This window comes from Schistocerca nitens, chromosome 1 (genome assembly GCF_023898315.1).
Source record: "Schistocerca nitens isolate TAMUIC-IGC-003100 chromosome 1, iqSchNite1.1, whole genome shotgun sequence".
Taxonomy (NCBI): domain Eukaryota; kingdom Metazoa; phylum Arthropoda; class Insecta; order Orthoptera; family Acrididae; genus Schistocerca; species Schistocerca nitens.
Genome location: NC_064614.1, coordinates 961,654,281 through 961,679,377, shown reverse-complemented (window position 1 = coordinate 961,679,377; position 25,097 = coordinate 961,654,281). Strand labels below are relative to the sequence as shown.

Below are 25,097 nucleotides of genomic sequence, written 5' to 3'. Positions count from 1 at the left end.
CGTCACGACCACGGTCCCGAAGATGATGGTTAATCGAGTTTCCACTGTATATGACAATGCATCTGAAAATTAGTAACTTAGAGATCAATTTTTCGTCTGTGCCTTATCCACAATTTCTTCAAGACCACCGGTACCTTGGGTTCTCAACATACGTACCTCGGACAGAAGGCAAGTCGTTGCGCGAGCACGCAGAGAGAGTGTATGGCTTGTTATAGAACCTATCATGCCCAAGAATGGAGTTCTTCGGACGTACGATTACGTCAGAGAGGAGGAGTCGGAAGGAAACAGAAGCAGTGACGGATAGGAAGAGCGCATCTGCCGATGACGCAACGGGATCTTGCGGGTAAACGCACAGCGGCCCGCTGCGAGGAGCCGACTTCTCCGGAAGAGGTAGCGTGACGTCAGCAGGGGAGCGCCGCTTCCACGTGGCGCGGTACTCCCGCGCGATAAGCAAGCAGCCGCGCTCCAATTGGCGATATAAGCGGCTCTTGCGGACCCCGGAGGCTGCAGTCCGCTCCGTCGCAATGAAGCTCTCCGTCCTGTCGCTGCTGGTCGCTCTGTGCGCCGCGCAGACGCTCTGCTACGTGCTGGACGTCCCGGCAGTCCCGGACGTGGTTCTGGGGCCCGTGGACGAGGTCTCCAGCACGGAGACTGCATCACTGGAAGGCGGCGAGGGGGCGCATGCGCAAAGCGAGCAGTTGGTCGTTACGGGCGCCTGGCCCACCAAGGTGCTACCGCTGCCGCGCATCCTCAGCAGGGTAGCGGGTAGGAGGGTCTACTCCTCCTCGTCCAGGTCCCTCTGTCCCCAGGGACAGCTCCCTGACAGGCTCGGCATCTGCAGGGATATCTGGTGACGCGCTTCACGGTACGTCATTTCAGCCTTATCTGATTAAACACACAAACTCATGTTCGTCCTTCCAGTCCTTTAACTTATACTGGTCGATCTATGCTTATACACCACACCATCTTCAATAATATTCCTAATTTTCCAATTTCCGAGTTTGTGCCTTGTTGAAGTAATCGTTTTTTCTATCACATCTCGACAATTTCCCCTTCTGTCATGAGCTGGAGTGCCAGCTGCAGCTTTCGGACTCTCGCTGTTTAGACGAGCTAGACAGCGAGCAACCGAGATCCGCGGAAGCTAGAAAAGCTGTCGAGTTACCACGAGCCGTTTACATCCAGTAGTGTACAAAAACCTGCACCAGACGTTTTCATCCGTTTCGTTCTTCGGCTATGCACATCCACGTTAGTTTTAATGTTTTCTAATGTCATCTACCTCCTGTCCGCTTCCATTACGTCTTTCCTTATCTCTTGGAATCATGTAGAGTCTCTCTAGGTACATGTACCATCTGCTCTCCAGGCTACATGTGCTGCTTCCGTCCATTTCATTTTCCTTCTTCATGCAATAATTTTCCAACAGCCGTATGTATTGTAGAAATTTATTTTATTTTATGAACTTCTATGTGCTACCAGTTTCGGCATTATATTGATGCCATCTTCAGGCCCCACTCGTCATAGTCGTAAAATCGCTATACACGGAAGGAGCTATATAACTGGATCCGTGAATCAATTCGTCCTGCAACAGGTCTTGGTGGCCAGGCGACACAGACGAATTGATTCACGGATCCAGTTATATGGCTCCTTCCGTGTATAGCGATTTTACGACTACGACGAGTGGGGCCTGAAGATGGCATCAATATAATGCCGAAGCTGGTAACACATAGAAGATCATAAAATACAATAAATTTCTACAATACATACGGCTGTTGGTAAATCATTGCATCAAGAAGTTCATGCCAGCCGTCGTCCCACGATCCATAATGGATCAACGAAGATTTCATTTTCCAGTCCAGTCCGTTCTCTCATCCAGTTGTTTGCTTCCTGCGTATCACAGAAACTCCCATCACGAATCTCTCTATTTTTTACTGAACAAATCTGAGTTTTTGAATGATTTTCGCATTAAAAAACCACACCTCATTGGCATGTCAAAACTGGTAACACACAGCGATCTCAGTTTTCCTTTTCAGATACATTAGAACCGTAACATAGAAAATCCCAGTTACTTTACCAAAAGTATTCCAGGAAGATTTTGTTCTACTAGCATTTCTTAATCTGTCCATCTTGTTGGAGTCTTCAATTACCTAAACACAAAAACACATCTACCAGTTCTATGACTCACTGTCAGTTGATAACAGTTTCTTTCTGTTGTGCTGACTGCATACTTTGGTTTTATTCTAACAAATTTTCTGTTCAACTCGGTCGCAAACTCGGAAATATGGAGATTGTGAAAGCTTGAAAAACTACAGTAACAATTTTGTTAACGTTGTTACGCTGTTTCTATAGCCTTCTTGAGAAATCTTTTTTCCTTAAATGTGAAAGAGGATGAAACTCGATCAAGGAATCGGCTGCATTAACAAATCGATGGCAAGATTCTCAACAAATAAAGCACGATGCGACTCTTAGTAAAATCGGGCCTCAGGACGATTGACACGAAGAATAAACATATTTCTATACGCTAACAATAAAGGAATCTAGTGTAGCAATATTACGTAGGATAATTATCAAGCAGATTATATTGTGTTGCATATATGATCTTTCATGATGACACGCCGACTGAAGATGTTCGCGTCTGCAGCTCGTGGTCGTGCGGTAGCGTTCTCGCTTCCCGCGCCCGGGTTCCCAGGTTCTATTCCCGGCTGGGTCAGGGATTTTCTCTGCCTCGTGATGACTGTGTGTTGTGTGATGTCCTTACGTTAGTTAGGTTTAAGTAGTTCTAAGTTCTAGGGGACTGATGACCATAGATGGTAAGTCCCATAGTGCTCAGAGCCAAGACGCTCGTGAAGTGGTTTTCGCAGTTTGTTAACTGTATGTGCTTGTATGTCAGTGTACCCGATGGATTGATACCGTTCTCTACCTCATTTTACGTCGACAGTCTTCACTTCTTCGCAAATGTTCTGCATACGACATTCTTGATAATCTGTTATATATATTTTGGTCTATGTCATACAAATACTTCTACTCTTCTACTGTATCCTGCCATTGGCAAAGAACTATTACTATAAGAGAAATGATACAATTTCAGAGACTTTCTAGTGTCATGCAGATATAACTTTTTGTGATAGGTTTGTTTACAAATAACTCATCTGTTACTAGTCATGATTTTCTTTATTTTATTTTTCGCACGACGCGTTTCGGGAAATGATTCCCATTTTCAAGTGCGTTTTTTTTGTGTATGTGTCTGTTATGTCATGTCTATGTGATGTTGTCAATGTGTGAGATTCTGCTTCATTTCGTTGACTTTACTGCAATATATAAGAAAACACGCGATTTTTAGTTGCTTGTCGATCTTTTTGTGAAGTTAGTGGCGAAACTTAGAAGAATTTGTACTTAACAGCTTCCTTATGGCCCATTTGTGAAGAGTCTGACACACACTAAACATCACACACAACTTGTTGTACACTTTTAAACATCGAAAACGTTTTCATAAACAAACAGTTACACAGATGTTCCCACAAGTAGTCACCAGAGATGACATTTTAGGTCTTCCACAGAGTATGATATGCTTTTGCACAGAGGTTATTTTCCTTAACATTTTGGATCATAATTTACTTATATCGACTTTACAAAGTCAACGAAATGAAGCAGAATCTTGCACACCGACAACATCACATAGAAATGACATAATAAACACCAAAAAAACGCACTTGAAAATGGGAATCATTTTTCGAAACGCGTCGTGCGAAAAATAAAATAAAGAAAATCGTGACTGGTAGCAGATGAGTTATTTATAAACAAACCTATTGTTTTCACAGTCGCAGGCTTTCAGAACCGCTTATAATAGATCAAATCTGATTTTTTGTATATAGAGTGAGTTGGCTAGTGAGGAGCGTGCGTAACGGGATATTTAGACTCGTACGGCAGCGAGAATTTGGCTCGAGGAGCGAGACGTGCCAGGGTAATTCGTGCCGCTGTACGAACCCCTGTGCAAAGGTGGCTTAGCGGCCAGCACACCTGCCTTAGTAAGCAAGAGACCTGTGTTCGATTCGCGTCCTTGGTACAAACTTTCACTCGCCATTGCAGTACATACGCATAAAAACTCTTACTGGTTCCCTTAGCATTTGTCTCGCGTATAAATATGATTTTCGTTTACTCATAACATTTCTTCATGTCGTATTTTATCTGTACATTAAATCCATACCATCCTTCTATAACACGATATCCCATTTCATTGCTTTTTTTACAACAATTTTTGCAAGACCATACAGAGCGGTACCTTGGAATTACAGTTTTAGACACATTTTCCTCTGTTTCATCTCAGTATATGACATAAATAGAATTTGGTCGTCGAAGGAAATGGTTCCTTTTCGAGCTTACATAAATTGTGTTTTAGAAAAGAAATCGTTGTATCAGTAGCAATAAAAGTAATAAATGACAAGACGTTTATTTCTAGCTGCCACAGGTATTTTGTCTCTCTCTGATTGTAGTTTTCGTAGACTTGACACTAAGCTGTTTAGGGCACATGAAATTCAAGTTGCAGCACGAAGTAGTTTGATTATCACACAACTGACAACTACTTCCTACTTATTATGTAATATGTTTCACAATAAGAAGCTTACAGATTTATAAGTTTATAGATATTAAACCAGAGAGCTTATAAATTCTGTTGAAGTATCGTTTTGTAGAAAAATGAGTCAACTTTTCATAATATTTTTAACCACGTTTTTCTCTTAATTTGTGATACAGCAGTCACCCTATTTGAAACAGATTTTCCTGCCGAACTCGTTGCAGAATGGGATGATTTTTGCCAAGGAGGCGAAAGTTGTTGTGTCAGAGGGTACTTAAACGGGAAGAATCGAGCAAATGAACAATATTCAGAGAATTACCCTCAGAAGGAAATCGATAAAAATCTCCAATTTTAAATGCAGTTTTAGAATGTAATTTCTTGTCAGAAATACTAAATAAGTGCATCACTTTATTTTTCTCACTGCGAAATGATATTAGGGCGGAAAACTCTCTCTGAAAAACGAAGTTTACACATTTATATAGGTAATTTCCAACGACTAGATAACACAACGATAATGTTTTGAGAGTCTTGCGAGTCAATGTGTCTATGTGAAGTCACACCAAGAAAATATCTTTGAGGCTCTAAAGTGGTACACATTGTATAAAATACTAATAATACTCTTTCTAGAATAACAAAATTAACACTAATCACAGTTCACTGTTCTCAGAAAGTACCGTGGTACAATGGAAAGCTCTTTGCCCAGCATAAATAAGGCGTTCATGTTGTTGTCGTCTCTGTTGTCGTTGTCTTCTGTTCGAAGACTGCTTTCAGGCAGCTGTACACACTAGTTTGTCATGTGCAACCTTCTCCATCTCTGCATCTATCTGAACATACTTAACTTATTCAAAGCTTGGTCTGCCTCTACAATTACCAAATTAATGATTTATTGATGCTTCAGATTGGGTCGCATCAAACGATCCTTTCTTTTACTCATACTGTATCATAAATACTGTGGGGAGAACAAGCCAAAGACTGCGATTCATTGGCAGAACACTTAGAAGGTGCAACAGATCTGCTAAAGAGACTGCTTGCACCACGCTTGTCCGCCCTATAGTGGAGTATTGCTGTGTAGTGTGGGATCCGTATCAGGTGGGACTGACGGATGGCATTGAAAAAGTTCAAAGAAGGGTAGCTCGTTTTGTATTATCGCAGGAGATAGTGCCACAAACATGATACGTGGATTGGAGTGCCATTCATTAAAACAAAGGCGTTTTCCTTGCGACGAGATTTTCTTATGAAATTTCAATCACCAGTTTTCTTCTCTGATTGCGAAAACATTCTGTTGGCACTCACCTACATAGGGCGAAATGATCATCACGATAAAATAAGAGAAATCAGAGCTCGCACAGAAAAATGTAAGTGCTCGTATTTTCCCGCGCGCCGTTCGACAGTGGAACGGATCACGAATTCCTCGTTTTCAGAAATGTTTTTCTTGCCCTCAGTGAAATTAATATTATTTTGTTTTGTACATATTGTGTAATAACGTAAGTCAAGTGTAAATTTGGTCGACAGAATATACTTTTCATACAGTTTTTAAAAGTAATCAAGTTGTGTGTGTTTCATGTAAAAAAGAATAAATTCAGTTACTATTTAGTCATAAAATTCTGTGCTATGAATCGTTAATCTCGAGCGATTTTTCTTCAAATGGCAAAATTTTTTAACCAACCCGCTCACAAATTGTCAAAACTCAATAGTTCCGTACTTCTATTGAAGACACTATACGTAAACGACGGTAGCAAACTCAAACCAAAGAACAAAAATGTTGAGGAAGCATTGTGATATTAAACGATCCGCGATTAGTGGTATATGGAATACTTGACGTGAGAAGGGCTATAAAGACAAAGTAAGGTATCCGTCTCCATAGCCCTATCACACCGACAATCCAATTGTAGGCGGAGAATGGAAAAGAATTGTATAATACCGAGAAATCTGTACGGTGACGAAAAAGTTTACATTCACATTGGGTTTGCGGCAGATGCTGTTACCGATAGTGCACACTTTTTGACGAGACACCCTATTATTATCAGACTACCAAAACATTAGGAAAGCTTATAAATAGCACACTTCTCTGATTGCGAAAAAAGTATTGTTTAACAGATCGAAAAGTTGACTGATTGGAAAATAGGTTTTTGATCGTGTATCTTTATGTCAGTTACTAGTTCTCATTTAGACAGGTGAACTGTCCAACAGGTCGTGCTGAGGTCCGTCAGAGCCCATGAACAGAGACGGCCCTTTGGCAGCGTCACTGCTGACTCGGCGTGTTTCGTCACGAGGTTGGTTTGTTGCGTGGGCGATGCGCGGTGGCACTTGTTTGTTTCTACTCCGGCGTCTCGGCAACAAAGCAACAGGTCACGCATGTGACGGGGACCATATGTATATTTTGCCTGCCAAGCACTACGTGACGCAGCGTACGTCGCGTGTTACGCATGCGAATGCTTTCTGGAACAAGGTCCGTGTTTAAAGTTTAGCGCAACAGAGCTCAGATAGCGCAATGTGACTCCCAGACAAAAGGGGGAATTTGTCTGTTCGTCAATCCTTTAGATCATATAGGATGAGCACAAACTACAGACTAGAGCTGAAGGGGTGGTCCAACAGAACAAAGAACGAAAAGGTAAATGATGTTCCCTATATCCGAAAATGAGCGCTGAATGTGCACTGAAGCGGGTCGTGTCATACAAATTTCTGAGAATAACAGAATGTTACGTGCTAAAGACCTATCATACTTTTTAAAATTTAGTCTTGTTAACATGTTCAAACACCCGCTCTACTGCCATCAACGTTATGATTAAAGTGATACAGGGGAAAATAACTATAATATTTATATCTCTCTCCCCTTACGCGCTTTAATCTAATCGTAAGTTACAAAAAATGGTATTCTATACAGCAAACTCGCTCTTATCCGGATTATTACGGATCTTGGACAACACGGATAACCGAAAAACAAGTATAGTCTAAAATACACATGTTCTCACCGGAAACTGCTACTTATTGCCTTTACAAAACGTGGTACATGTTGTAAGCCCATTCTATTACTTACGCTCAGTTCGCTGAGTACTGACAACTTATTTACGAAGTTATCTTCAAAACGTATTGTATTTACGAGGCCTGTTCAGAAAGTAAGCTCCGATTGATTGCCAAATTGAAACCACAGTGAACATCAGAAATGTTTTACTTGTAACAATTGCTACACCTTTCAGCTACTTCTCTACGTAGTCGCCGTTCTGACTTAGACTTTTGTCATAGCGTTGTACCAACTTTTCAATAGCCTCATCATAGAAGGCAGCCGCCAGTGCTTTCCGCCAATTCTCCACGCTGGCCTACACCTCGTTGTCTGTGTCAAAATGTTGTCTTCAAAGACAGCGGTTCTTGTGACCAGAGATGAAACTCAGGGGGAGACAATTGCGGACTGTATTGTGGGTAATCTAACATTTCCATTTGAAAACGATGCAGGAGCATCTTCATTGCCCCTGCAGAATGCGGCTGAGAATTGTCTTGAAGAAGAAACAGCACGACAGTTATGTAATGTTAGCTGCATAGCTTCAGGCGAAATTTCTCACCAGGCCCTCGTACTTGGCGGCAGACACTATTTTCTAGACATCTTTACGCACTCACTGCGAGCTCAGAAATGAGAAGAGCGACGTGATGCTAACTGGGGTTATACTAGAGACACTACCCAACACATCTGTGCAAAGCTTTATCGGATTTTCATAGTCGTTTCCATTTCGCGACCGATCGGAGCTTACTTTCTGAACGCCCCTCGTAGTATCACTTGCCTTCATTTCACTTTCGGGAAATAATCTAGTTTTCCTGATCCCCTGTTCATTCAGTTTCCTCCGGAAAATTAAAACATCGGTACAGTTAAACGACTTTTGTCAACCATGATCTAATAACAGATAAACGCATTTCAGTGCCCGGCGTTCGCTATAATAGGTTCGTCGAACACCGCGTCTCCACTATTCCGAACGCTTTGTTCACTTAACAGCTCAAATCCGGGTTCAAAGACATCTCTAAGCTTCTCAGTAATATATACCTAAAAGTTAACCCTGAATTCTCGCTAAAGCATCGACTTACTAAATGACTGGACACATACTCTACATGACGGCTTTCTGTAGATGGGGTTGCACTACAGTTCGCTTTGTCAGTGAACGGAACAAGATATGAACCCCAAAATGAAGCAGGCATATTGTAAAAATCACCGACAGCACTTGCGATATGAACCAAAATCTGTGGACGGCAGTCCCTGTATGCGTTGCAACTTTCTATGTAGGGAATTACAACACGCTGGCTGTCATTATTTCTCAGTAATCTAAAAGAATTGCTTTTGTTGTCAGTCACCATGATTGTATCAGCTGCTGTGTCCTTGAACTAATGTTTTAACCACTGCATGCTACTGGATGTACATTTCGTAACACCAATCAAAAATTAGTCAAATTTTGTAAACATAATTTAGTTCTCGTTGACTTTCCAGTCCTTTCAGATGCATTATTTCGTGACATGAAAATTGGGGACTAAGCATGTGTATTGATGCCTAAGTGTGTGTTGTATATGTTGCAGAGGACTACCGGGGCGCCGATCGCGGCAGCCGAACCTCACACTGAATGCTCGTGGGCGCTGCCAGACGAGACTGTCTGCATGGAGAAGCAACGGCGTGGTCCAGCCGCTGCCAGTTATGTGATCAACGTTATGTGACCCACGTTATGTGATCAACGGAAATCACAACACAACATCTTCAATATCTCCTGTTGATTGGTACCTTTTTATACTCTTTGTATTCATACTGGAAGGAATTTTGTAAATAAAGTATACGAAAAGTCTATGTTTAAATATTGTTTTACTACATAGCACAAATCGCTGTTTTAATAGTAACATAGATTGGTCTTTTCGCTCATATAACAAAAGAAGATGCTTAATTCTCAACATCTGGCTGTAAGTTTGTGGGTAACAAGTACGCAAGAATATGAAACCTATGACACAATTGTTCGTCAACCTAAATGTACCCAATGGTAAATCTGAAACATCAGAAATTTATATCAGTAAATGTAAGACACAGGATAGAGAAATCGACGGTTGATGAGAACTTAATTTTTAATATGTTGAAATATTTATATTCATTCACTTTTGTCTTATAAATGATTGGTAAGTCTGAAGATTTATATATACAGTCCACTTATTTTCATATTTCAGTTCATTGCTATTCTGTTGGATGATACTTCGCGGTAACTTTTCGTCTCAGCAAGAACGACATTAAGGCTTTTAGACTAAATTGAACTAAGTATGTGATGTATCTGTTTTTGGGATTAGTAATACCAATAACAAAATAGCAGCAAAATTATGCTATAATTATTCATTTCGTTACTGGTTCATTCGAGTTTCAGAATGACAGCGATATTCGCAAACGTATTACTTGAAGGAAAAGGATCTACTCTATCCTATTATGAACCAAACTTCCTCGTACAAGGAAGTAAAATACATAGCAAAAAATGTCTTTGGTACTCAGCAGATAGCTTGCCGTTGTGACCGAGCGGTTCTAGGCGCTTCAGTCCGGAACCGCGCTACTGCTAAAGTCGCAGGTTCGAATCCTGCCTCAGGCATGGATGTGTTTGATGTCCTTATGTTAGTTAGGTTTAAGTAGTTCTAAGTCTAGGGGACTCACGACGTCAGATGTTAAGTCCCATAGTGCTTAGAGCCATTTGAACCATCTGAAATAATTAGTGTCACAGAGGGCAGCAATGTATTTTGGTTGAAGACGTTTCTTCTTAACTATTTCAGTGCCACATGTGCAATAAATGAATTCACAAGTAGCAGTATGTAGTCCAAACACATGTAGAAGGATGGTTATAGCTTAACGCTAAAACATCGCGCTCATTAGAAGATGTTCAAATGTGTGTGAATTACTAAGGTACCAAACTGCTGTGGTCATCGGTCCCTAGACTTACACACTACTTAAACTAACTTATGCTAAGAACAACACACACACCCATGCCAGAGGGAGGACTCAAACCCCCGGCGGGAGCGGCCGAGCAATCCGTGGCATGGCACCTCTAACCGCGCGGCCACTCCGTGCGGCGTGGTCATTAGAGAGCGAGTATTTGCGCAGTTCGTAGATAATTGCTAAACTAAGGTGACCGCGATATTTTTGAAACTACAGTTCCTGTCACCTCCCAGAAAGCGAGCAATGAAACTACGGAAAATCTGCATTATGCTGACTGGGATACTGAATCTTACACCTCCAAAATAAGCATGCTTGTGGCTCAAACAGGTAAGCAGTTACGTACCCATATGTAAACGGCCAGCAAAACATGAGACCGAAAGGTGGGAAACAAACTGGCGACTTACTTTTTGAGGCGAAATGAGTACTACAAATAGTATATGGTCATCTATTTCAATATAACATCACACAGAAGGATTCACCACAGTTGCTATACTGGTGAGAGTACACAAGTGAGCAAGAATGCTGCTCGACTTGACATGACAGTGTTTATCAGCGTCCTATATACAGTCTCATAAATCGTTTAAGTACGTGAGTGTTGACAAGCCAAGCAGGTAAGCGCGATGGAGCCTTCAAAAAATTTACACTGTCCGATAAGGTCCAACATGCTTTACAGACATCAGAGAGTGAAGATCAGCAACCACCGAGTGAGACGTCTGCAATGAATGGCAGTGAGTGATAAGCCAGGTGGATCTCAATCAGCTGTAGGAACTTCCACTTACTTTTTAAGTAAATGGTCTGAGTTGCTAATCATTCACCGAATAGGTGTGTTTGTGTGTGTGTGTGTGTGAGAGAGAGAGAGAGAGAGAGAGAGAGAGAGAGAGAGAGAGGTGAGTGGTATGGAAACAAATATGTTATAAAATACACTGTCCAGCATGTTTGAAGTGGGAGAGTTCTCATGGCATTTTCGAAATATTATTATTATGACACAACCGGAAGGAAGTAAGGGTTTACGGTACCATCGACGACGAGGCTATTAGACAGTACACATGCTCAGACGGTGAACCTAAGCAGTTTTGGAAAACCACTGTAAAACTGAAGCTGGACCACTGAACGGGTATTTTAACCGCCGTCCTCCTGAATACTAGTCCAGCGCTTCATCACTTCGTCACCTCGCATCGTTACACTGCACGGACAGTCATATGAAGAAAATAACCATTGGTCGGCTATAAACTGACGATCACAACAAAAGAAAGAAAATAGATAATGAACGAATATCAGATTTGCTTTCGAGAAAGTAAGTATTCGGCAAACGTAGATCTGACCAGCCTTTTGGATAATGGAAGGGTGAATAAATTATCACCATTACATCTTCAAGAACTAAATGAGAACCTTCGATGTCATAATTCTTATTTATATTAAGAATGTCGAAATTCAGAAAAGCATATAGGTGAATAATATACACTGATTCGCCATTACAACTGCCGTGCCAGGAAGGATAGACCTTACTGATTGCGTGTATGCAGCATAGTTGGAAGAATACATGATTAAATTTATGGGTGATTTGTAGGTATACAGACTGTTAAATGTCGTATAGATCTGCGATCGCTGGCTGCAATAATGGCTCTAACCTGTCTGGCACTCGACTCAAACACTGAGCTTTGATGACAGACACAGATAGGTCATTCAGTGCTGCTTCAACACTACGCCAGAGCCCATCGGCCGTAGTGACGGGGGAGAATTAGCGTGCCATGGTGTTGTCTACGGGTGAGAGATAACGTCACGATACGTCGAAGTTAGAGCACAGCGTGGCCCTGACACGTCATATTTGTAACACACGCTGACCAAACCACCGGCTATGCGAAACAGAGGTGATCACGTTGCATTTCGAACGGCACCCAGAGGAGTCACGCTATGTGTAGCGGCCGTATGATGATGACAGGTGCCAGAGACGGATGTGTCCATTGATATGCTATGCGTAGAACCGGGACTAGTCTGAACAGACTACACGGTGCCCCTCCTAGCCGTCCAACTACCTATTTTCAGGCGAGGTGGACACGGATTTAGGTTTGTGTTCCAAGCTGCAATGTCTGAAATCTTAATCAGCGTTATTCGAGAATGTTATGTAAGTAGTATTGCTATCCCGATTCTGGAACACCGCTTAAGCGACGTACTGAAGTATGTGATATCAGTGAAGTCACAGTCCAGGAGTGCATGCATTTGACCTAGAGCAGTGCGTGTGTTAGTGGGGGTTGCCAATATGCAGGGTCAGATTCAATTAGTTAGAAGCTTGACACTTGCAAAGGCAAATTACTCCCATTTATCAAAATTAAAACACACACACACAGTGAGAGTGAGAGAGAGAGAGAGAGAGAGAGAGAGAGACAGAGAACGGCCCAGGTCAAAGGTATATGTTAGTTCTGTGAAAGTCAAAGAGAGTAAAAATCAAAATTACACACACACACACACACACACACACACACACACACACACACACATACAAACACAGTACATAATGCACCAGCTCCCTCTCCTCTCCTCCAATCAGAGAGTATTTTAGCCACCATAGAAATGAGACAGCCAGTTATAGTGCAGCCCCATATGAGCTGTGCTCGAAAGTGTCTCAACAGCTTGAATTATTGTTGTGAAAAAAAAAAAACGTCACGTTCCTCTCTCTCCTCTCCTAAAATCAGAGTCTAGTATTTTAGCCAGCACTAAAATGTAAGAATTAATAACACTGCAGACCCACGTGGTCTGTGCTCAACAGTATCCAAACGTCCTAAATTATTTATCAAACATATAATCACATTCTTCCTCTCCTCTCCTCTCCTCCAATCAGAGGGTGCCTGACAATATGTCACACACTTTAAAAAGTTTCTGAATTCAGTAAAATGACGAAAATGTCGTCTTTTTATTATAATCTTCAAAAAATCAGTTATAGACTGGTTCACCGGTTGCATCGGTAAATTTAATTGAAAGCTATATATAATTCGCCATGGAACACTAGAACGAATAAATCATACTCTCCACAAACAATTAAAGAGTAATATTTGCTTATGCAGTGTAATTAATGTTTTAGTAATATTTAGAGTTTTACTTTAAATACTAGCCAGCAAAATTTTAAAAACGGGAAATAAAAATAACTACTGATTTAAGCTCCTGATACTTGTCTTAGTCAACAGATGGTGATGTTCATTCCTCGATCTGAGTACTACACTTGGTTTAAGACACAACAGAGGCTCAAATTAATTATCTTCCGCATCTGTAATGGTTGCCAAGTGTCCCAATATTCTTTTACCAACTCAAAAAAGTCTGCTAAAAAGTGCAGTGTTTACATCAAGTATCAAAATGTTATTTTTCACATACACACATGATTGTCAACTCCAAAGTAAGTACTCCAGTGCTGTTTCCTCATATAAATAGTTACAAATAACATGATAAATACCAATTTTAGGAAGGAAAAAGTTAGGTGCTTAGTCAATTGTGATGTAGCACTTAAACTGCATTTTTTGTTGTTGTGTCGTCTACTGTGCGAGTGAGTACCGACACAAACAAGGTAGGAGAGAAGATGCGTTGGTCAGTGGCAGGAATCCCAAAATGATCTGTACTTAACACTATCAGATTAATAGACTACTTTATTTCTAAAAAGGAAAGAAACATAACTTCTCATTATGAGATGTCTAGATGTGCTTCCTGCGCCTCATACATCCAATTACATTTACTCTCAATTACTACTCGCAGAACGCAAGCTAAGTATCGTTTTCCTAATAGTACTGATGCTCTTGACGTCTGTGACAGAACTGAGCCCGACCAGCGATGGGCGTCTGTTTAAGTCAGCTGCTTTAGGACTGCATATTTTTCGTAAAATGGAGATGATGGAGAAGCATATATGTATCAATTTTAGGTAATGGTCCCTGTGCCGCCTACGAACGAGTCGGAATTTATAAACAAACGTCGTTTTGATACCTCTGAAAATGGAAAACACGTACCAGTACTGTTGTTGCTAAGATTACAGGACAGGCAACTTTTAGATGTGGCAGTATGGACCAACACAAGAAAAAATGTCCAGTAACCATGATCTCTGAAATGCACACCTTATGAGCTATGAGCACTTGTTCAATGGAGGAGATGTGTTTCACACTAGCGAAGATGAAATAGTGCTCGGAACTCCGCAGCTATGCATTTTAGAGCCCGCGTTTGATAGCCTTTTTTCTTGGGTTGGTCCGTGCTACCATCTCTGTAAGTTGAGTACCCCACATTCTTAGCACCAACAGCACCAGTACACGTATTTCGCTTCCGAACCAGGGACTCTTACCTCAAACTGATACATTTATCAGTGTCCATCGTCCTTGATAGTTTGTAGCATCGTCACTGAATCACCCTGTACATACATACATTTGCAGGCGCCGGAACCTGTAACTTTGACGCACTGTAGCGTAGTTGGATGACGTTTCGTACATAGAGTCTTATTCAAAATATTAAGTACTCACTCCTCTCTAGAAGTCCAAGAAGTTTGTAAGGGGAATTTACGAACACCCTGCATAACGGGTGCTTTATTTCATCTCCGATGTTGAATATTTTTAATGACACTCCGAGAATAGGAAACGATTACTACAGAAGAGAGTTTAAGATATAAAATTGATTAATTCCAAAAATGGCTACAGTATACACGGTAAAAAACTGAAGCGCTTTTAGGTATTTTGAAGGTTTTAGTGACATGGATCTGAGGTCGTAGGAAAGCACTCCTCTTACGGAATTTTGGATCGAGATCTCTGACACTTAAATCTGCAGTTTATACTTTCCGAACTTGTCCTATTCAAATAATAGACTGCACTCTGGCAGCTGAATATATCATGATCATATTTATGTAAAGGCAAATGAGAAGGATATCTTATAGAAAGTAAGGCAGGAGAACAAATTTCAAAGCTGGTACAAAAAGGCTGAATTTTATTTCTTCTAATGAAAGCTGTCCGTAATTGATAAATGCATTCTCTTATAATTGCAATCTCTTTGAATGAAAAATAATGCTCAATGGTTTCTCTGCTGCCCCCCTCTAAAAGAGTGTTTGCAGGCGTCGATTTCATGGTTACAAGATAGGTACACGTAAGTCGGTGAGTACGATTAACTTGGAGGGATAAATAGGTTGCAGACTTTGTCGCACTGTCCGTGTGGAGAATTGTCTTGCTACAAACACGCACATTTTCCCAACTCAAACTACGTGACGTGACTGAACGATCCTACATGGCCGGGTGAACAACATGTGGGCTCTCTGGCGCTAGAAGCGTGGGGAGATCACGCACGATTTCGATTATGGCGCTCCTGATCCCGTCGTCTTTGTATTCGCATGGCAGTCATGGGATCCTGATCCAAGTGAGGAACAGTATCGCAGAACGATAAACCACAGTCTCGAAAGCCCATGATACTGCCACTGCAGAAGTCCGTCATAAGACTCCAGACGTCTCTACTTCTAATATGAGGCATAGTACGATCTTGCCACAAACTATCAATATTCAAATGTGATTTCTGGATGAGAGACCTGGTATTTAATCTTTTATCATGTTAACAATGACGACAGTTTTGCTTGTAACTACTCCATGCGATTGTGCTGAAATTCTAATCATTTGAATATTCAAGAATACAGTAGTCTTCGTGCCAAATTGACGTTTCTGGAGCGCTGTCTTCGTGGTGGTGAAATTTGAGTGACCATTAGTGTATAAATCTGTTAGGTATTACTTCGTACACGATGTAAGGAGAGGTGTTCTACAGAGTGGTGCGCTAAATGTCGTCGTAGGAAAGCTGTACAGGACTAGAAATGGTTAGCGTATAAGTTAACACGACGAACAGAAGATTTACTTAACTTTTATAACTCCAAGCGTATGAAGACTGGTTACAGGATGACACTGTCAATTAGGGTGAGGCTTGCTGTGCTGAGCACAACGATGGTATCATAGAGATGAGGGTCCAAGTGCAAGTGGGTTGAGTGGTTGCTGCCGATCGTCCTTTATTGCGGCAGCCACTGGAGGTGTGAGTCAGCGAGCGCGCACTACTGGGTCTGCCAGACACCGCGCGACCGCTGTTGTCATCAGATAGAGATTTATAATTTCGTTGCTATAACGCCCGTATGGTGGTATCGATACGTTATATATAAAATCCACAAGCGAGAGCATTGAAAATTCGGGACGTAGAAAAAATACTGGTCAATATTACAGTCGATTGATGGATAATGTTTAACTTGTATTTCGATGAAGTAAAAAAGGAAGCTAAATAAAATTGTGAAGAATAATAGCACAATAAATTTTAAAGATAGGTACACTACGCGATCGAAAGTATCTGGACACCCTCAGGAACATACATTTTACATAATAGGTGTATTGTACTGTCACCTACTGCCAGGAACTCCTTATCAGCGAACTCAGTAGTCATTAGACATTGTGAGGGAGCAGAATGGGGCGCTCCGTGAAACTCACGAACTTCGAACGTGGTCAGGTGACTGGGTGTCACTTGTGTCATACGTCTGTACGCGAGATTTCCACACTCCTAAACATCCCTAGGTCCACTGTTTCCGTTGTGAAAGGGAAGTGGAAACGTGAAGGAACACGTACAGCACAAAAGCGTACAGGCCGACCTCGTCTGTTGACCTACAGAGAACGCCGACAGTTGAAGAGGGTCGTAATGTGTAATAGGCAGGCATCTATCCAGACCATCACACGGGAATTCCAAACTGCATCAGGATCCACTGCAAGTACTATGACAGTTAGGCGGGAGGTGAGAAAACTTGGATTTCATGGTTGAGCGGCTGCTCATAAGGCACACATCACGCCGGTAAATGCCAAACGACGCCTCGCTTCGTGTAAGGAGAGTAAAAGTTGGACGATTGAACAGTGGCAAAACGTTGTGTAGAGTGACGAATCACGGTATACAATGTGGCGATCCGATGACAGGGTGTGGGTATGGTGAATGCCCGGTGAACGTCATCTGCCAGCGTGTGTAGTACCAACAGCAAAACTCGGAGGCGGTGGTGTTATGGCATTATCGCAGCACAGGCCTACATTGATGTTTTAAGCACCTTCTTGCTTCCCACTGTTGAAGAGCGATTTGGATATGGGTATTGCATCTTTTAACACGATCGAGCTCCTGTTCATAATGCACAGCCATTGATGAAGTGGTTACACGACAGTATCATCCCTGTTATGGACTGGCCTGCACAGAATCCTGACCTGAATCCTACAGAACACCTTCGGGATGTTTTGGAACGCCGACTTCGTGCCAGGCCTCACCGACCGACATCAATACCTCTCCTCAGTGAAGAATGGCGGTAATTCCCCAAGAAACCTTCCAGCACCTGATTTGAACGTATGCCTGCGAGAGTGGAACCTGTCATTAAGGCTAACGGTGGGCCAACACCATAGCGAATTCCAGAATTACCGATGGAGGGCGCCACGAACTTGGACGTGATTTTCAGCCAGGTGTCCGGATACTTTTTATCACATAGTGTGTATGTGCACGTAATGAAGCTCTTCTGGCAAAATAAATATAATATGAAACAATTTTATAGTGCAGTGAACAGTTTACCTAACGTTATATTAGCTTTAAGGACAAGTAAAACAAAGACTAAGTGAACTACAAAGTAGGATACCAATTACTTCATCGTCATCTTCTTCATCTTCTCTGCAGGTATTAGGCAGGATTGCCTGTTACGGTACACATCTCTGTCGAGGTCTTCCTGTGTCTCCTCTCCCATGGCGCTTATAATTTCTTGCCTTTAATGGAAGTCTCTCATTCTCCATTCTTTGTAGATGTTCGTTACATTTTCTTCTGCAATCTCGAATTTTATAATTGAGTCTAAAAATTTGCAGTTCTTCTCTAATATCTTGATTTCTTAGCCTGTCTTCTCTTGTGAAACCCTTAACATCTCTAAGGAATTTTATTTCTTGTGCCTGAATCGCGCTTTCTTGCTTCTTGGTAATCACCCAGGTCTCACTTCCATAGAGCAGTGTGAGATCTGCAACAGTTTTGTAAAATTTAATTTGAGTGTCTTTCCTGGTTTTGTTTTTTAGGTTTCTGTTAATTGTTCCACATATCCGGCTGAATTTACTAAGCTTAATTTCAGTATTTCTGTTGTAGCCAGATGTCACTTCACATCCGAGGTAATTGAAATGGTTTACTCGTTCTAAAATCTTCCGATCTATCGCTACTTTGGTTCTGATTGGTTCTTTCCTCATGAAGGCCATTGTCTTAGTTCTTTCTTTTGAAATTTTCATGTTAAACTTTGCACTTATATGTCTTAGCAAGTAGAGTCCTTTCTGAAGATCATCTTCCTTATCTGCTAGGATCACTGCGTCATCAGCATATAGTAAATTATTTAAAAGAATGTTCCTGTCCAGGTAGTCTTTCTGAAATTATGATTTCCATACACGTGTTATTTCATTAATGTAGATATTGAACGAAGTTGGAGAGATGCAGCAGCCTTGTCTTACCCCTTTATTAGTTCGTATCTCATTAGTTGTTTTACCAGTGAGATCCAGAGCGATATTTGTGTCCTGATATAAACTGTGTCGCATTACTAGATGCTTTGGATATCCGCGTTTCGTCATTATTTCCCAAAGTTTCTGTTTCTTGACATTGTCAAAAGCTTTTTTAAAGTCAATAGAAGCAATGTGTGTTTCTTTATTATACTCTCTCCGTTTTTCTGTTATTTGCTGTAGAATAAAAATTGCATATATTGTGGAGCGTCCTTTCCTAAAACCCATTTGTTCCTCATGCAGTACTGCTTCTGCTATGTTTTTAAGTCTTGTATTTAAAATCTTAGCATACACCTTGTATGCTGAGTCCAGTAAACTTATTCCTCTGTAATTACTGCATAAGCTTTTATCTCCTTTTTTAAAGATTGATGTTACTCTAGCTGTTTTCCAGTCTTTGGGAATACTCTTCTTCTTTCAGCATTCGTTGAAGAGATGTAGCAGTCGTTGGTGTAGCATCATTCCTCCATATTTTAATAATTAAGCATTAATGCCATCTTTTCCTGTTGCTTTTCTGTTCTTAAGTGATGTTAGTGTAGACGTTAATTCGTTAGACTGTATTTCATCTAATTCTTTCTCGTCTACATGTTCAATTTCAGTTTCTTGTGCTGTATGATCATACCATTCGCTGTAGTGATTTATCCACTGTTCTTCTTCAATACTATTTATTTGTATTTTCTCTCTTTCTGTTGTGTTTAGGGTTTTTAAAACCTTATATCCAATTTATCGTCTTCCGTGGATATCATGTTCGATATTAGAAATAAACCTATCCCAGTGTTCTTGGTGTGCTTTCCTTACTACGCATTTAGCGTATTTCTTTTCTCCTAATAATATTGTTTGTTCTCAGTAGTGGGGTTGCTTAAGTATTTTATATATGCATCCTCTTTTTCTTTGACAGCTTTCATTATATCCTCATTCCAAATATTCAGGCCTTTTCTTTTCACCGGGATATTCTCCTGCTACTCTGCATACAGTATTCTTCAGAGTTTGCCATTCTTCTTATATATTGTCTTTAATTTGTAAGTTTGCTAGATCTTCATTTAATCTCCTTTGGTACAGGTGTCTGATACTGTCCTCGTCAAGCAAGTATACCTTATAAACGCTTTGATGTTTGTTACTTGTGTAGTTATTTTCTTCAATTTTGTGAAAAGATCTATTCTGGAGATTAGTAAGAAATGATCTGATCCTATATCTTGTCCTCTATAAATTCTTGTGTTCCTTACTTGGCCCGCTAGCTTATCATTTACTAAGATGTAGTCAATTATTGATCTAAGACCACTGCTGGCCAAGTACACTTGTGTATATACTTTTTCTTAAAAAGTGAATTTGTGATTTTTAAATTGTTGGAAATGGCAAAATCTCTTAGCAATTTTCCATTTTCATTACATATTGGTTCTCTAAACATATCTATAACGTTTATTACTGCGATATTTCCTATTCTGGCATTGAAATCACCCATCATAATAATCTGATCAATAGCACTGTATTTACTGAGAGTCTTCCGTAGTTCTTCATAGAAGCTTTCAGACTCATCTTTTTTCCCTTCTTCAGGTGCGTATACACTTATAACGGTGGCGTTACCCCTTATCAGTTTCAGCCTAAACTGTAAGTATTCTTTCACTTACATATGTACATTATTGTATGTCTTTTTCCCATTTTTTTATGCAGGAGTAGTGCTACACCTTTGCTCTTTTATGTTGTTCAAAACCACCATAGAACATAATGTAACCCCTTCATATTTATTTCCTCTTAATTTCTTTTTAGTTTCTGTGAGTGCTACAGCATCGATACTCATGTTGCTTAGTATGTTTATCAGTTCTGTCTCCTTTTGGGAAATTCCTCTCACATTCCAGATTGCTACTTTGATGTTTCCATTTATCCATTTTCGTTTGTCCTTTTTCACAGCATTTTCATTTACCTTTGAGACCGTCCTGTTGCCGTGGCTCGTTTGGGTAGTGGGTGTAGTCTGTATTTTCTTAGAGTTGGTTACCAGCCATCTGATCAACCCCCTACTAGGAGGATCAGGATTTTCTTGCGGGGTTATCTCCCTTAGCCGATATGTTCCGGTTGTTTAAAGGCGCCGGAAATAAGTTCGCCTTTCATTCTCTCCCATTTGCTTTGTAGCCTGTATCCACTGTGTTTCATACACTGTCTAGGGGTTCACGACTCATACCTTCTAGGATGTGGGAGTAGGGTTTGTTGCAGAGCTGCATTGAAATCCTTGAGGTCTGATTGATTTCTCAAATTTCAGTGGACATGCCCCAGAGTTTTGTTTCTGCAAACAGGTATCGGCAGCCTGAGCAGACTCCACTGTCCTTTGCCAACCTTTGATCGTTGTAGAATAGAAAAAAAATTGGAAGACACCCTCAGACCTCGAAACCTAATACCACTGGGGTCGAAAGAGGAAGAGTTGGCCAAGGGAGGCCGATAGGAAAGAAAGCAGATGAAGCCTGACACAAGTAAGTGGAAGTAATATCAGCTAAGAGTCCATGTGGTTGCCACCCGTATACACCCAAGACAGGAGCCCCTGGGGGCCATGGGTGACCCTACCGGGAGCATAGCTCCCGCCAGCATGGCTCAGTGGATCACTGATACACACAAACCTCCCCACCAACGTTAAGGTGGTAGTCCCTGAGGAGGTACCAATTAGATGGAGGCGAAAATTTAGGGGGGTATGAGATAGAATTTGTGATCTAAGGAAGTAAGATAACATTATGTAGATTGGCGTAAGGAAAATTTAGTTTAAAATAGTGATCAAGAAAGAACAAAGGTGTTACTGAAACTAAAAATCTATAGTACAGGATGTGTGGAAGTGAAACATCGATACTGAGGCAACTGCATAAGAGGAAACTGAAAGAATTTCAAATATGGTGCTATATAAGGGTGTCACATCTTCTGTGCCCGACGAATGATTATATGGAGAGGAAAGAAACAAGATTGTGGATTACCTTTACTATAAAAAAGACGTGGTCGTAGAGCATGTTGCTATGGCAGTGGGAGGAGCAGCAACGAGGAAAAGTTGTAGAGAATTATAAAAATTCTTCACAGTACCCATTTTTTGCAGGATGTTTGTCCAAGGCATGATGGAAAGCTTTTGTGAAGTTTGGGAAGTATGAGACAGGTAAACCCATATTCAAAGTTATAAGATGGGTCGTGGGCCGAGCCTGGATAGCTCAGAAGATAAGAACATTACCCACGGAAGACTAAGTTCCTGGTTCGAGTGCTACTCTGACAAGCAGCTTAAGTCAGGAAGTCTCACAACAGCACATGCTTCGCTCTAGAGAAAACTACTCACGCTAGTTGGGAATTAGTACATATAAAGCAGAATCTGCGTGCCGGAGATGTTCTCAGATGTAAAAATTTGTAGACTCTCGGAAAAGAAGGTTGACGGTAGTAAACCGACAGCGAGTAAATATGATGGGTGAGTTAGTAGCGCTGGTTTTGTAATTTTAGTCTAATTTGAGCTTTTAGTTTGAAGCTAAGTTGTAATTATATGATGATTTTACGTCCGATAACTAATCAATAAGGTTCCTTATATTTTTTTCAAACAGATATGATGATTCTAACATGGGAATGTGGTATGGACTACAAGCTACAACTTTATTCTTCTTAGAACTTTGTCGATTGTATGGCTGGTTGGTTGATTCGGGGAAGGGAACCAAACAGTGAGGTCATCGGTCCCATCAGATTACGAAAGGATATGAAAGGAATTTGGCAGTGCCCTTCCAAATGAACTATCCTGGCGGTAGCCTGAAGCGATTTAGGGAAATCACGGGAAACCTAATTCAGGATGGCCGGACGCGGGTTTGAACCGACGTCCTCCCGAATTCGAGTCCAGTGTGCTGACCACCTCGCTCGGCGGTGATTGTATGTATCTCAGGTTATGCAAAGTGCTCATTGTCTGAATAGTGAAGCGTTAACCAGTGTTTATCTGCTCACTCAGCTGCAAACAAAGCAAGTACGTGCTTGCAAACTTCTGTCGAGCTACCGAGGAAATTATGTCGTAAGCGTGGCTCTCTGATCCAGTTGTCGCTGACTGTTGTAATGCATTCTGTCAACAAATTAAACGTTGATGATTAATTCAAACAAAAATAGCTACTGTCTACTCTCTAACAGCCATATAACGAACCTCTCCCTTCAAAAAGAAGTTACTGATGACGGACAAATCACGTTGCCTTTGTAATCATCGCCCAAATAAGTTATATAATACTTTGATGTCGTGTTGATCTTCATTGTCTTCACAAAGCCGGCCGCTGTGACCGAGCGGTTCTAGGCGCTTTAGTCCGGAACCGCACTGCTGCTACGGTAGCAGGTTCGAATCCTGCCTCGGGCATGGATGTGTGTGATGTCCTTAGGTTAGTTAGGTTTAAGTAGTTCTAAGTTCTATGGGACTGATGACCTCAGATGTTAAATCCCATAGTGCTTAGAGCAATTTGAACAATTTTTTTTGTCTTCACAAAAGAAGACGAAGTAAATATTCTAGAATTCGAATCAAGAACAACTGTCAACATGAACTACTTACGAGTGGATATCTTCGGTATAGCGAAGCTGCTTAAAACATTGAACAAAGGCAAGGCTTTCGATCCAGACTGTATACCAGTTAGAGTATGTTGATACAATAACTCCCCACTTACCACTCTGGAAGGAAGATCGTAACCAGAGACTGGAAAGTTGCAAAAGTCGCCCCTATGTCCAAGAAGGAAATAAGATTAATCCACTGAATCACAGACTATATCTCTAACGTGAATTTGGTGTAGGACTTTGGAATATATACTTTGCTCGAACATTGTGAATTACCTCGAAGAAAACGATTTAGCGACAAATAACCAACACGGAGTCAGAAAATATCGTTCTTGTGAAACACAACAGGCTCTTTATTCTCACGAAGTAATGAATGCTATTGACAGGGGCGTCAAATTGATTCCATATTTTTAGGTTTTCAGAAGGCTTTTGACACCCGTACTCACAAGCGACTTCCAATTAAATTGCATGCCTATGGAATATCGTCTCAGCTGTGTGACTGGATTCGTCATTTCCTGTCAGAAAGGTCGAAGTTCGTAATAACTGACGAAAAGTCATCGAGTAAAACAGAAGTAATATCTGGTGGTCTCCAAGAAAATGTTACAGGTCCTCTGCAGTTCCTGATCTACATAAATGATTTACGACGCAATTTGAGCAGCCCTCTTAAATTGTTTGCAGATGATGCTGTCATTTACCGACATGTAAAGTCCTAACAAATTGCAAAATGATTTAGACAAAATATTTGTATGGTGCTAAAGTGGTAATTGATTCTAAATAACGAACATGAGTAGTGAACAGATGTACCCAGCAGATCGGATGGTGCAAGAGGTGCAGGACGCACTGCTGCTCTTGCAACAACAGGGTAAGGATGTAATTTTCTGCTGGGTTCCAGGGCACATAGGGATTCCTGGAAATGAACTTGCAGATGCGGCTGCCAAGGAGGCTTGCTCCATCCCACCTCCTGCTCGCTGTTCCGTCCCCCTGCAGGCCATTACGTCTTTCGTGACTCGGAAGGTCATGCGTTGGTGGGAGGCTCAGTGGCTGGACGTGAGGGATAATAAGTTGCGAGCGGTGAAGGATTCTGTCCGACCGTGGCTCACCTCCTTCCGACAACGACGCGCTGAGGAAGTAGCCCTTACACGGCTTAGAATAGGACATTGTCCTTTGACACATGGGTTTCTGTTACGTCGTGAGGAGCCACCAACATGTCAGACATGTGGGACACAGCTGTCGATACGACATATTTTAACTGAGTGTGTTTCATATGCGGGATTGAGGGAAGATTTCAGTTTCCCACCAGACCTACCCTCTCTTTTAACTAATAATGAGGCGAGTGTCGCTAGAGTTTTACGTTTTTGTGTGATGTCTGGCCTTCTTCCCAAAATATTGGGATTGAAGTCTTAATGTGCTGTCCAGTGGTTTGGTCACCCATTATTTGTAAGTGGTCACTCAGCCACCGTTAATTATTTTTACCTGTTTGTACTGCTATTTTATTTTTAGTTTTATCTCCCTGTTTTGATGTGCTGTGTCCAATCTTGCAATTTGAGCAATACCCATTCTCTCA

At 41.2% G+C, this 25,097-nt stretch overlaps 1 long non-coding RNA gene across 1 annotated transcript; it reads left to right on the top strand.

Annotated features, from left to right (window-relative positions):
• The first annotated feature begins 486 nt into the window (after window positions 1–486).
• On the top strand, window positions 487–9,388 carry LOC126237520 (uncharacterized). Its single transcript, XR_007545095.1, has 2 exons — window positions 487–865; window positions 9,119–9,388. It is a non-coding gene; the product is annotated as an uncharacterized LOC126237520 (long non-coding RNA).
• The last annotated feature ends 15,709 nt before the right edge of the window (window positions 9,389–25,097 follow it).